Source organism: Manis pentadactyla, chromosome 7 (assembly GCF_030020395.1).
Source record: "Manis pentadactyla isolate mManPen7 chromosome 7, mManPen7.hap1, whole genome shotgun sequence".
Lineage (NCBI taxonomy): Eukaryota > Metazoa > Chordata > Mammalia > Pholidota > Manidae > Manis > Manis pentadactyla.
In genome coordinates, this window is record NC_080025.1 from 26117569 (window position 1) to 26132725 (window position 15157).

At 40.3% G+C, this 15157-nt stretch overlaps 1 pseudogene; it reads left to right on the forward strand.

The window, feature by feature from the left end:
* Positions 1 to 15157, forward strand: part of LOC118935672 (ADAMTS-like protein 3) — a 99831-nt pseudogene that overhangs the window by 14309 nt on the left and 70365 nt on the right.

A 15157-nucleotide genomic window follows, 5' to 3' on the forward strand; every position in this document is an offset into this window, starting at 1 on the left:
GCTTCCATGTCCTTACTTATTTTCTGCCCAGTGGATCTATCCTTTGGGGTGAATGGTGTGTTGAAGTCTCCTAGAATGAATGCATTGCAGTCTATATCCCCCTTTAGTTCTGTTAGTATTTGTTTCACATATGCTGGTGCTCCTGTGTTGGGTGCATATATATTTAGAATGGTTATATCCTCTTGTTTGACTGAGCCCTTTATCATTATGTAGTGTCCTTCTTTATCTCTTGTTACTTTCTTTGTTTTGAAGTCTATTTTGTCTGATATTAGTACTGCAACCCCTGCTTTCTTCTCGCTGTTGTTTGCCTGAAATATGTTTTTCCATCCCTTGACTTTTAGTCTGTACATGTCTTTGGGTTTGAGGTGAGTTTCTTGTAAGCAGCATATAGATGGGTCTTGCTTTTTTATCCATTCTGTTACTCTGTGTCTTTTGATTGGTGCATTCAGCCCATTAACATTTAGGGTGACTATTGAAAGCTATGTACTTATTGCCATTGCAGGCTTTAAATTCGTGGTTACCAAAGGTTCAAGGTTAGCCTCTTTAGTATCTTACTGCTCGCTTACTGAGCTGTTATATACACTGTCTGGAGATTCTTTTCTTCTCTCCCTTCTTCTTCCTCCTCCTCGATTCTTCATATGTTGGGTGTTTTGTGCTGTGCTCTTTCTAGGAGTGCTCCCATCTAGAGCAGTCCCTGTAAGATGTTCTGTAGAGGTGGTTTGTGGAAAGCAAATTCCCTCAGCTTTTGTTTGTCTGGGAATTGTTTAATCCCACCGTCATATTTGAATGATAGTCGTGCTGGATACAGTATCCTTGGTTCAAGGCCCTTCTGTTTCATTGTATTAAATATATCATGCCATTCTCTTCTGGCCTGTAGGGTTTCTGTTGAGAAATCTGATGTTAGCCTGATGGGTTTTCCTTTATAGGTGACCTTTTTCTCTCTAGCTGCCTTTAAAACTCTTTCCTTGTCCTTGATCTTTGCCATTTTAATTATTATGTGTCTTGGTGTTGTCCTCCTTGGATCCTTTCTGTTGGGGGTTCTGTGTATTTCCGTGGTCTGTTCGATTACTTCCTCCCCCAGTTTGCGGAAGTTTTCAGCAATTATTTCTTCTAAGATACTTTCCATCTCTTTTCTTCTCTCTTCTTCTTCTCGGACCCCTATAATACGGATATTGTTCCTTTTAGATTGGTCACACAGTTCTCTTAATATTGTTTCATTCCTGGAGATCCTTTTGTCTCTATGTCAGCTTCTATGCGTTCCTGTTCTCTGATTTCAATTCCATCAATGGCCTCTTGCATTCTATCCATTCTGCTTATAAACCCTTCCAGAGTTTGTTTCATTTCTGCGATCTCCTTTCTGGCATCTGTGATCTCTTTCCGGACTTCATCCCATTTTTCTTGCGTATTTCTCTGCATCTCTGTCAGCATGTTTATGATTCTTATTTTGAATTCTTTGTCAGGAAGACTGGTTAGGTCTGTCTCCTTCTCTGGTGTTGTCTCTGTGATCTTTGTCGGCCTGTAGCTTTGCCTTTTCATGGTGGTAGGAATAGTCTGCAGAACTGGGACGAGTGACGGCTGGAAGGACTTCCTTTCTTGTTGGTTTGTGGCCCTCCTCTCCTGGGAGAACAGCGACCTCTAGTGGCTTGTGCTGCGCAGCTGTGCGCAGACAGGGCTTCTGCTTCCTGCCCGGCTGCTATGGAGTTAATTTCTGCTGTTGCTGTGGGCGTGGCCTAGCTCGGGCAGCTACTCCAAAATGGTGGAGTCGCGTTGGAGCAGGAGCTGCTGGGAGGCTATTTATCTCCGTAAGGGGCCTCCCTGCTCCCTGCAGCCCAGGGGTTAGGGTGCCCAGAGATCCCGGATTCCCTACCTCTGGATTAAGTGACCCGCCCTGCCCCTTTAAGACTTCCAAAAAGCACCCGCCAAAACAAAACAACGCTCACCAAAAAAAAAAAAAAAAAAATGTTTTTAATTAAAAAAAAAAAAAAAGGTGGTCGTTCGTTTTTCTTTATTCTCCGGTGCCAGCCTCAGGCCTCTGCTCACCGGTCTTTCTGCCCTGTTTCCCTAGTATTGGGGTCCCTATCCCTTTAAGACTTCCAAAAAGCGCTCGCCAAAACAAAACAGCAAAAAAGCGAAAAAAAATGGTTGCGCGCTTTTCTTATGTCCTCTGTCGCCCAGCCTCCAGTGCCCGCTCACTGTTCTTGCTGCCCTGTTTTCCTAGTATTGAGCGCCCTGCACTCTGGCCCGGATGGCTGGGGCTGGGTGTTCGGCAGTCCTGGGCTCCGTCTCCCTCCCGCTCTGCCTGCTCTTCTCCCGCCGGGAGCTGGGGGGAGGGGCGCTCGGCTCCCGCGCGGCCGGGGCTTGTATCTTACCCCCTTCGCGAGGCGCTGGGTTCTCTCAGGTGCGGATGTGGTCTGGATATTGTCCTGTGTCCTCTGGTCTTTATTCTAGGAAGGGTTGTCTTTGTTATATTTTCATAGATATATGTGGTTTTGGGAGGAGATTTCCGCTGCTCTACTCACGCCGCCATCTTCCGCCCCTCCGATTCTGGGGGGAGCATCTTGACTGGATTTTAATCATCCTTTCAAGCCTTCCCCCCCACCCACCGCTTATGGTTTTCGTCAAGATCTTGATTTTTAAGTAAATTCCATAATTTAGATGTTGTTGGAAAGAAGTTATCCATTTCATGACACTTTATTATCCAGAAGTGTCCATCTAGCCTCAAGTTGCTGTAAGTCACTTCCTTCTCTTTTTTCCTTGCCACGAATGATGTGACATCTATTCATTATTTTTGACCTAGGAGTTATATAAGAAATTGCTTTTAAAAAATTCTAATGATTGGGTGTTGGGGGGTTAATTGTTTGTTGTTAATTTAAACTTGGACTATATTATGGTTAGAGACTGTTACCTGCATAATTTCTGGCTTTTGGAACTTAACTGCATTTTTCTTTGTAACTAAAATAGGATCAATTTTTGTTAATGTTCTGTTGGTAGAAAAAAAGAGCATATTGCATCAGTTTCTAGGGCCCAGGGTTATTTGGTTATTAAGTCAACATAATTTTCTTATTTAAATCATTTTTCCATATTTATTTTACAACTTGGGATACTAAGTGCTGGGTGGCACTTAAAGCTTCTGACTTACATATTTTCTTCATTGTTCTGGGTATTTCTTACCTGGTGTATGTGTGTTATGTTATTGCCATGTTGATCTAGTCAAGGCTTGTTTGCAAGAAACCCCACTCAAACTAGCCTGAAACCAATAGAAGGGAATATATTAGCTCATTTATTGGCTCTGCTTCCCCTCTCCAAGTCCATGGTTTTACCCTTGAATCATTAATTCATTTCTTGATGAAGGCTTTGCATATGTTTTTTGCAAAAAAATTCCCCAAACACCAAAATGATCCTCTCATTATGACTTTGCGGAAGTCAAATGTGAAGTGGATAATGTTGCTTATGCTACCAAGGAATTTATTATAAAAATTTTATTGAAATCTCAGCACTTGATTTGATTTACATCTTCTGAATGCATTCTTGCAATTACTATTCAAATTTTGTTAAGTGTAAATTAAGAAAACTTATTTTTATAATTTTTACTTTTACTTTTGAAGATAAAGGTTTGATGATGCCTCTTGACATGAAGGGTGTCCAAGTCATGCTGTAGATGCAGAAGGTGGGGTGGGAGAGATCCCTGTGGCCGTCCTTGGAAAATACATTCTACCTCAATAAGTATGCTAAGGAATCTATTTACCTTTTATGTTCTTTTGCATAGACTTGCTTTAAGCCAGCAACATTTTTTATGAGTGTTACAAAATTTCATTCAAATGGTTGAAATGAGATAACTATGGTGCTTTAAGACCCACCCGCTCAATCTCCAGAAAACATCCCAACATAGTCTCTGTGGATATTTTCTAAAGAATTTTTATTACAAATTAAAATATATGTGAAACATAGCTGGATTTTTCTCAGATTAAAAAGAAATGAAACCTGCCAGAAGATAAACATCTATGTCCCAGTAAAGTCACTAAGGAAGTTGGACATTTGCAAATGAGAACTAGTTGTTAAACTATAGCATTTGTCTCCTTGTATCTCAGGTTAGCCAGTATTTATATTTTTAAAAAATGTTCATGGGAGATGCATGGAGGCTTAAGATGGGGCATCCTGCCATGGCCAGAAATGTGAGTTTATAGCTGAAGAACGCAGGGGAAGCTTTAGTGGAAAGAACTGAACGTCACAAATACATATTTTATACACACTTTTGGCCCATACCGCATTCTGTAAAACACTATAAAATGGTTGAATTGAAACATGGCTTTTGGAAAAAGAACCACAATCTTATAACATAAGGGAACACACATTCTTGCATGAAACCAAATATATTTGCATGTTTCAAATAGCATTGCACTTTTTATGTCTTTTTTTTTTTCATCAAAAGTTTGATTTATATTTTTTTCAGTTCTGATTTCCCAATAATTCCTTTTGTCTCAGCTGACAAAGAATAGTAGTTGAGACATAGGGTTTGGGGTCAGACGGGCCTGTCTGGCCTCAGAGGAAAAATGTGCCTCTGAAAGTTCCTATTTGAACAAGGAGCGGCTGCTAATTTGAGAAACCAGCTTAGCTGTATTGCATTTTGGAATCCCTTGTGTACAAAAGAGAGACCCTTGAATTAGAAGGCAGGAAATCTGATTTTTAGTTTTGCACCTACCACTTTGTGTTGTCTTAATTTCTCTCTAAACCTCAGTTTTCTGATGATGAAATTGAAATGGAGATAATGATACCATTCTTTTGACCTCACGGGATATTATGGGCTCAGCTAGTATATTTGAAGGCACTTCGTACCGTCAAACCACTTGCCCGCTGGGAGGTATTTCTGTTGTTTGGCTGGCGATACAGATACCACCAATCACAGGAACAGTGAGTGGGAGCTCAGAGTGCCATGAAAATTTTCATAAGGCTTGTACATCAGAGTTAGCACATATGCAATGATACGTAGAAAATATTATTTAGTAGCTGATGTGAAAACTCCTTTTCAGGAAACAGCTGTCTGTGTTTGGAAGGAAGATTTTGATGCTTCGTTTGAGGGAACTTTTTTTTTGAGTCCATTTGGAATGCAGATACGTCAAAAGATGGATGAGGAGCTGGGAGTGCTCTTTAAAGTTTTGAGATGAATGTATTTGCGGGAGAAAGAAGAAAGGAGCTGAGTTTAAAAGGAGACTGAGAGAATATCAGAGACTGGGAGACTTTGGTAAAATGGGAGCGGTTGTTTTCTCCCATTTGTGCCCAGAAGGCAGCCTACAGCCATGCATTGCGGTCAAAGGGGCAGTGGCGATTTTGACTACAGGGAAGATGGCGGCGTGAGTAGAGCAGTGGAAATCTCCTCCCCAAACCACATATATCTATGAAAATATAACAAAGACAACCCTTCCTAGAATAAAGACCAGAGGACACAGGACAATATCCAGACCACATCCACACCTGAGAGAACCCAGCGCCTCGCGAAGGGGGTAAGATACAAGCCCCGGCCCGGCGGGAGCCGAGCGCCCCTCCCCCCAGCTCCCGGCAGGAGAAGAATAGGCAGAGCGGGAGGGAGACGGAGCACAGGACTGCCGAACACCCAGCCCCAGCCATCCGGGCCAGAGCGCAGACCCAGTATGTGCCCAGGGGGCCCTGGATGCTACGAAAACAGGGCACCAAGAACAGTGAGTGGGCACCGGAGGCCGGGCGCCGGAGGACATAAGAAAAGCGCGCGACCAATTTTTTTTTTTCTTCTTTTTGCTGCTTTGTTTTGGCGAGCGCTTTTTGGAAGTCTTAAAGGGATAGGGACCCCAATACTAGGGAAACAAGGCAGCAAGACCGGTGAGCAGAGGCCTGAGGCTGGCGCCGGAGAATAAAGAAAAACGAGCGGCCACCTTTTTTTCTAATTAAAAAAAATTTTTTTTTTTTAAAATTTAAAATTTTTTTTCTTTTTTTTTTGGTGGTCGTTGTTTTGTTTTGTCGGGTGCTTTTTGGAAGTCTTAAAGGGGCAGGGCGGGACACTTAATCCAGAGGTAGGGAATCTGGGGATCTCTGGGCACCCTAACCCCTGGGCTACAGGGAGCAGGGAGGCCCCTTACGGAGATAAATAGCCTCCCAGCAGCTCCTGCTCCAACGCGACTCCACCACTTTGGAGCAGCTGCCCGAGCCAGGCCACGCCCACAGCAACAGCGGAGATTAACTCCATAGCAGCCGGGCAGGAAGCAGAAGCCCTGTCTGCGCACAGCTGCGCAGCACAAGCCACTAGAGGTCGCTGTTCTCCCAGGAGAGGAGGACCACAAACCAACAAAAAGGGAAGTTCTTCCAGCCATCACTCGTCCCAGCTCTGCAAACTATTCCTATCACCATGAAAAGGCAAAGCTACAGGCCGACAAAGATCACAGAGACAACACCAGAGAAGGAGACAGACCTAACCAGTCTTCCTGACAAAGAATTCAAAATAAGAATCATAAACATGCTGACAGAGATGCAGAGAAATACGCAAGAGAAATGGGATGAAGTCCGGAGGGAGATCACAGATGCCAGAAAGGAGATCGCAGAAATGAAACAAACTCTGGAAGGGTTTATAAGCAGAATGGATAGGATGCAAGAGGCCATTGATGGAATTGAAATCAGAGAACAGGAATGCATAGAAGCTGACATAGAGACAAAAGGATCTCCAGGAATGAAACAATATTAAGAGAACTGTATGACCAATCCAAAAGGAACAATATCCATATTATAGGGGTCCGAGAAGAAGAAGAGAGAGGAAAAGAGATGGAAAGTATCTTAGAAGAAATAATTGCTGAAAACTTCCGCAAACTGGGGGAGGAAGTAATCGAACAGACCACGGAAATACACAGAACCCCCAACAGAAAGGATCCAAGGAGGACAACACCAAGACACATAATAATTAAAATGGCAAAGATCAAGGACAAGGAAAGAGTTTTAAAGGCAGCTAGAGAGAAAAAGGTCACCTATAAAGGAAAACCCATCAGGCTAACATCAGATTTCTCAACAGAAACCCTACAGGCCAGAAGAGAATGGCATGATATATTTAATATAATGAAACAGAAGGGCCTTGAACCAAGGATACTGTATCCAGCACGACTATCATTCAAATATGACGGTGGGATTAAACAATTCCCAGACAAACAAAAGCTGAGGGAATTTGCTTTCCACAAACCACCTCTACAGAACATCTTACAGGGACTGCTCTAGATGGGAGCACTCCTAGAAAGAGCACAGCACAAAACACCCAACATATGAAGAATCGAGGAGGAGGAAGAAGAAGGGAGAGAAGAAAAGAATCTCCAGACAGTGTATATAACAGCTCAGTAAGCGAGCAGTAAGATACTAAAGAGGCTAACCTTGAACCTTTGGTAACCACGAATTTAAAGCCTACAATGGCAATAAGTACATATCTTTCAATAGTCACCCTAAATGTTAATGGGCTGAATGCACCAATCAAAAGACACAGAGTAACAGAATGGATAAAAAAGCAAGACCCATCTATATGCTGCTTACAAGAAACTCACCTCAAACCCAAAGACATGTACAGACTAAAAGTCAAGGGATGGAAAAACATATTTCAGGCAAACAACAGCGAGAAGAAAGCAGGGGTTGCAGTACTAATATCAGACAAAATAGACTTCAAAACAAAGAAAGTAACAAGAGATAAAGAAGGACACTACATAATGATAAAGGGCTCAGTCAAACAAGAGGATATAACCATTCTAAATATATATGCACCCAACACAGGAGCACCAGCATATGTGAAACAAATACTAACAGAACTAAAGGGGGATATAGACTGCAATGCATTCATTCTAGGAGACTTCAACACACCATTCACCCCAAAGGATAGATCCACTGGGAAGAAAATAAGTAAGGACACAGAAGCAGTGAACAACACAGTAGAGCAGATGGACCTAATAGACATCTATAGAACTCTACATCCAAAAGCAGCAGGATATACATTCTTCTCAAGTGCACATGGAACATTCTCCAGAATAGACCACATACTAGGCCACAAAAAGAGCCTCAGAAAATTCCAAAAGATTGAAATCCTACCAACCAACTTTTCAGACCACAAAGGCATAAAACTAGAAATAAACTGTACAAAGAAAGCAAAGAGGCTCACAAACACATGGAGGCTTAACAACACGCTCCTAAATAATCAATGGATCAATGACCAAAATCAAAATGGAGATCCAGCAATATATGGAAACAAATGACAACAACAACACTAAGCCCCAACTTCTATGGGACACAGCAAAAGCAGTCTTAAGAGGAAAGTATATAGCAATCCAAGCATATTTAAAAAAGGAAGAGCAATCCCAAATGAATGGTCTAATGTCACAATTATCGAAATTGGAAAAAGAAGAACAGATGAGGCCTAAGGTCAGCAGAAGGAGGGACATAATAAAGATCAGAGAAGAAATAAATAAAATTGAGAAGAATAAAACAATAGCAAAAATCAATGAAACCAAGAGCTGGTTCTTCGAGAAAATAAACAAAATAGATAAGCCTCTAGCCAGACTTATTAAGAAGAAAAGAGAGTCAACACAAATCAACAGTATCAGAAACGAGAAAGGAAAAATCACGACGGACCCCACAGAAATACAAAGAATTATTAGAGAATACTATGAAAACCTATATGCTAACAAGCTGGGAAACCTAGGAGAAATGGACAACTTCCTAGAAAAATATAACCTTCCAAGATTGACCCAGAAAGAAACAGAAAATCTAAACAGACCAATTACCAGCAACGAAATTGAAGAGGTAATCAAAAAACTACCAAAGAACAAAACCCCCGGGCCAGATGGATTTACCTCGGAATTTTATCAGACATACAGGGAAGACATAATACCCATTCTCCTTAAAGTTTTCCAAAAAATAGAGGAGGAGGGGATACTCCCAAACTCATTCTATGAAGCTAACATCACCCTAATACCAAAACCAGGCAAAGACCCCACCAAAAAAGAAAACTACAGACCAATATCCCTGATGAACGTAGATGCAAAAATACTCAACAAAGTATTAGCAAACCGAATTCAAAAATACATCAAAAGGATCATACACCATGACCAAGTGGGATTCATCCCAGGGATGCAAGGATGGTACAACATTCGAAAGTCCATCAACATCATCCACCACATCAACAAAAAGAAAGACAAAAATCACATGATCATCTCCATAGATGCTGAAAAAGCATTTGACAAATTCAACATCCATTCATGATAAAAACTCTCAGCAAAATGGGAATAGAGGGCAAGTACCTCAACATAATAAAGGCCATCTATGATAAACCCACAGCCAACATTATTTTGAACAACGAGAAGTTGAAAGCATTTCCTCTGAGATCGGGAACTAGACAGGGATGCCCACTCTCTCCACTGTTATTTAACATAGTACTGGAGGTCCTAGCCATGGCAATCAGACAAAACAAAGAAATACAAGGAATCCAGATTGGTAAAGAAGAAGTTAAAATGTCACTATTTGCCGATGACATGATACTGTACATAAAAAACCCTAAAGACTCCACCCCAAAACTACTAGAACTGATATCGGAATACAGCAAAGTTGCACGATACAAAATCAACACACAGAAATCTGTGGCTTTCCTATATACTAACAATGAACCAACAGAAAGAGAAATCAGGAAAACAACTCCATTCACAATTGCATCAAAAAAAATAAAATACCTAGGAATAAACCTAACCAAAGAAGTGAAAGACTTATACTCTGAAAACTACAAGTCACTCTTAAGAGAAATTAAAGGGGACACTAACAGATGGAAACTCATCCCATGCTGGTGGCTAGGAAGAATTAATATCGTTAAAATGGCCATCCTGCCCAAAGCAATATACAGATTTGATGCAATCCCTATGAAACTACCAGCAACATTCTTCAATGACCTGGAACAAATAATTCAAAAATTCATATGGAAACACCAAAGACCCCGAATAGCCAAAGCAATCCTGAGAAAGAAGAATAAAGTAGGGGGGACCTCACTCCCCAACTTCAAGCTCTACTATAAAGCCATAGTAATCAAGACAACTTGGTACTGGCACAAGAGCAGAGCCACAGATCAATGGAACAGACTAGAGAATCCAGACATTAACCCAGACATATATGGTCAATTAATATTTGATAACGGAGCCATGGACATACAATGGCAAAATGACAGTCTCTTCAACAGGTGGTGCTGGCAAAACTGGACAGCTACATGTAGGAGAATGAAACTGGACCATTGTCTAACCCCATATACAAAAGTAAACTCAAAATGGATCAAAGACCTGAATGTAAGTCATGAAACCATTAAACTCTTGGAAGAAAACATAGGCAAAAACCTCTTAGACATAAACATGAGTGACCTCTTCTTGAACATATCTCCCCGGGCAAGGAAAACAACAGCAAAAATGAGTAAGTGGGACTATATTAAGCTGAAAAGCTTCTGTACAGCAAAAGACACCATCAATAGAACAAAAAGGAACCCTACAGTATGGGAGAATATATTTGAAAATGACACATCCGATAAAGGCTTGACATCCAGACTATATAAAGAGCTCACATGCCTCAACAAACAAAAAACAAATAACCCAATTAAAAAATGGGCAGAGGAACTGAACAGACAGTTCTCCAAAAAAGAAATACAGATGGCCAACAGACACATGAAAAGATGCTCCACATCGCTAATTATCAGAGAAATGCAAATTAAAACTACAATGAGGTATCACCTCACACCAGTAAGGATGGCTGCCATCCAAAAGACAGAGAACAACAAATGTTGGCAAGGCTGTGAAGAAAGGGGAACCCTCCTTCACTGCTGGTGGGAATGTAAGTTAGTTCAACCATTGTGGAAAGCAGTATGGAGGTACATCAAAATGCTCAAAACAGACCTACCATTTGACCCAGGAATTCCACTCCTAGGAATTTACCCTAAGAATGCAGCAATCAAGTATGAGAAAGATCAGTGCACCCCTATGTTTATCGCAGCACTATTTACAATAGCCAGGAATTGGAAGCAACCTAAATGTCCATCAATAGATGAATGGATAAAGAAGATGTGGTACATATACACAATGGAATACTACTCAGCCATAAGAAAAGGGCAAATCCAACCATTTGCAGCAACATGGATGGAGCTGGAGGGTATTATGCTCAGTGAAACAAGCCAAGCGGAGAAAGAGAAATACCAAATGTTTTCACTTATCTGTGGAATATAAGAACAAAGGAAAAACTGAAGGAACACAACAGCACCAGAATCACAGAACTCAAGAATGGACTAACAGGTACCAAAGGGAAAGGGACTGGGGAGGATGGGTGGGTAGGAAGGGATAAGGGGAGGGAGAAGTAGGGGGGTATTAAGATTAGCATGCATGGGTGGGTAGGAGAAAAGGGAGGGCTGTACAACACAGAGAAGGCAAGTAGTGATTCTACAACATTTTGCTATGCTGATGGACAGTGACAGTAAAGGGGTTTATAGGGGAGACCTGGTATAGGGGAGAGCCTAGTAAACATAATATTCGTCATGTAAGTGTAGATTAGTGATACCAAAAACAAAACAAAACAAAACAAAAAGGGCAGTTCCTGTGTGGTAACCTCCAATGAGTTCTACACAAGGGTATAAAGGGCATATGAAAGTGTAGGCAAAGGGTCTGTTTGTGTTTATACAGAGGATCAAAGCCTAATTGGGCTACCCTGAAAATGAATTAAGATATGATATGAAAAAGAACTTCCAACATCAGCACTCTCTGGAAGACTCATGCCAGAAGATGATCATCAAAAAACCCCAACAAAGATCCACGCACTGCTACAGCTGTAGATGCACTCATCCCACCAGCTCCTGGACTTGCCATGGGAATGAAGGAGATATCCAAGCTGGCCTGTGCATACAGTAAAACAACAAATTTGACTGGATCTATACTGTTGGAACTCAACCAAGAATTAGGAGAAGTGCAAATTGTAGCGCTCCAAAATCTTACAACTACAGACTATTTACTGTTAAAAGAACATATGGGATGTGAACAGTGCCCAGGAATGGGTTGTTTTAATTTGTCTGATTTTTCTCAAACTATTCAAATTCAGTTAGATAATAACCATCATATCATTGATAAGTTTTCACAAATGCCTAGGGTGCCTAACTGGTTTTCTTGGTTTCACTGGAGATGGCTGGTAATTACAGGTATGCTTTGGTTATGTAACTATACTCCTATTATGTTAATGTGTGTGCGCAATTTAAGTAGTAGCTTAAAATCTATACATGCTGAAGTTACTCTACAGGAAGATATGTCAAAGAAATAATCAATCTTCCCATGTTTTCTCCCGCCTGCTACTTCTATAGCTTTTCTTCTTCCTTCCTAATTACAACGAATTCTTAAATAGAATTCGTGCCTCATATCAAATTTACCGAGTATCATAACTCCTCCAAGTGGTAAAGATACCTCAAGACAAATGCTGGGCATAGAAGCCACAGGGCATAAATATGCAAAGAAATAAAAAGCTAACCATTTCAAACAATAAGGCTTCTCTCTCACTTACCAACTTTACATTTCCCTGTATGGCCCCGGAAGATGACTGGTTAGCCAGAGACGGGTAAGATTCCTCAAGGGAGGAACAACCTAAGACAGGCACAGTCGCAGGGGGGTCATCAGGTGAGAAATTGGGGATCAACAGAGGTGAGGCTTAGAACCTCACCCTCCCTGTTCTGAGAGAAATCTTCTGCATATGTGGATGTTTTATTGCCCTTGTCTAGCTTGGATTAACACATAGTCTACAGGCACACACCTGATCATCTACATTTGCTCTCTTACAACACTAAACTATGTTTTCTACCTTTATGTTGTATCTACCTACCACTTCAGCATTTTATTAAAAATAATAAAGAGAGAAATGTGGTATCCACATATAAATCAAGTATAAAAATCAAATGTGTATTCATATTTTAACTGACTGTTTATAGTTCATAATGCATGAGCAAAACCAAAAGTTTCTGTGATGACTGCCCTTGTACTGTTCACCATGTAACTTATTCACTATGTAAGAATTTGTTCTCCATGTAAGAACTTGTTCGTTATGCTTCAGAAGATTGGAGACTGACGAAAATTAGGCTTGGGGTGGATTAATGATTGTGCATTGAGCATTGATTCCCCTATACAGAATTTTATTGTTGTTAACAACCATTTGATCAATAAATATGAGAGATGCCCTAACAACAACAACCAAAAAAAAGTACACACTTCCAATTGTAAAATAAATAAGTAACCGGGATGTAATCTATAGCATAAGGAATATAGTCAAAATATTGTAACAACTTGGTATGGTGATAGCTGGTACCTAGAATTATCATGTATATAAATGTTGAATCACTGTGTTGTACACCTGAAACTAATGTAATGTAATACTGTGTGTCAACTACCCTTCAATAAAAAAAAAAAAAAAAAAAGGAAAAAAAAAAAAAAAAAACCCCAACAAAGATCCACGCACTGCTACAGCTGTAGATGCACTCATCCCACCAGCTCCTGGACTTGCCATGGGAATGAAGGAGATATCTAAGCTGGCCTGTGCATACAGTAAAACAACAAATTTGACTGGATCTATACTGTTGGAACTCAACCAAGAATTAGGAGAAGTGCAAATTGTAGCGCTCCAAAATCTTACAACTACAGACTATTTACTGTTAAAAGAACATAAGGGATGTGAACATTCCCCAGGAATGGGTTGTTTTAATTTGTCTGATTTCTCTCAGACTGTTCAAGTTCAGTTGGACAATATCCACCATATCATAGATAAGTTTTCACAAATGCCTAAGGTGCCTAAGTGGTTTTCTTGGTTTCACTGGAGATGGCTGGTAATTACAGATATGCTTTGGTTATGTAACTATACTCCTATTATGTTAATGTGTGTGCGCAATTTAAGTAGTAGCTTAAAACCTATACATGCTGAAGTTACTCTACAAGAAGATATGTCAAAGAAATAATCAATCTTCCCATGTTTTCTTCCGCCTGATACTTCTATAGCTTTTCTTCTTCCTTCTGAATTACAACCCTTAAATAGAATTCATGCCTCATATCAAATTTACCGAGTATCATAATTCTTCCAAGTGGTAAAGATACCTCAAGACAAATGCTGGGCATAGAAGCTACAGGGCATAAATATGCAAAGAAATAAAAAGCTAACCATTTCAAACAATAAGGCTTCTCTCTCACTTACCAACTTTACATTTCCCTGTATGGCCCCGGAAGATGACTGGTTAGCCAGAGACGGGTAAGATTCCTCAAGGGAGGAACAACCTAAGACAGGCACAGTCGCAGGGGGGTCATCAGGTGAGAAATTGGGGATCAACAGAGGTGAGGCTTAGAACCTCACCCCCTCCGTTCTGAGAGAAATCTTCTGCATACGTGGATGTTTTATTGCCCTTGTCTAGCTTGGATTAACACATAGTCTACAGGCACACACCTGATCATCTACATTTGCTCTCTTACAACACTAAACTATGTTTTCTACCTTTATCTTGTATCTACCTACCACTTCAGCATTTTATTAAAAATAATAATAATAAAGAGAGAAATGTGGTATCCACATATAAATCAAGTATGAAAACCAAATGAGTATTCATATTTGAACTGACTGTTTATAGTTCATAATGCATGAGGAAAACCGAAAGTTTCTGTGATGACTGCCCTTGTACTGTTCACTATGTAACTCATTCATTATGTAAGAATTTGTTCTCCATGTAAGAACTTGTTTGTTATGCCTCAGAAGATTGGAGACTGACGAAAATTAGGCTTGGGGTGGATTAATGATTGTGCATTGAGCATTGACTCCCCTATACAGAATTTTATTATTGTTAACAACCATTTGATCAATAAATATGAGAGATGCCCTCACAAAAAAAAAAAAAAAAAGAAAGTACCGACTTCCAATGGTAAAATAAATAAGTAACCGGGATGTAATGTATAGCATAAGGAATATAGTCAAGATATTGTAACAGCTTGGTAGGGTGATAGCTGGAACCTAGAATTGTCATGTATATAAATGTTTTATCACTGTGTTGTACACCTGAAACTAATGTAATGTAATACTGTGCGTCAACTACCCTTCAATAAAAAATAATTATCTACAAAAGAAAAAAAAAGGGGCAGTG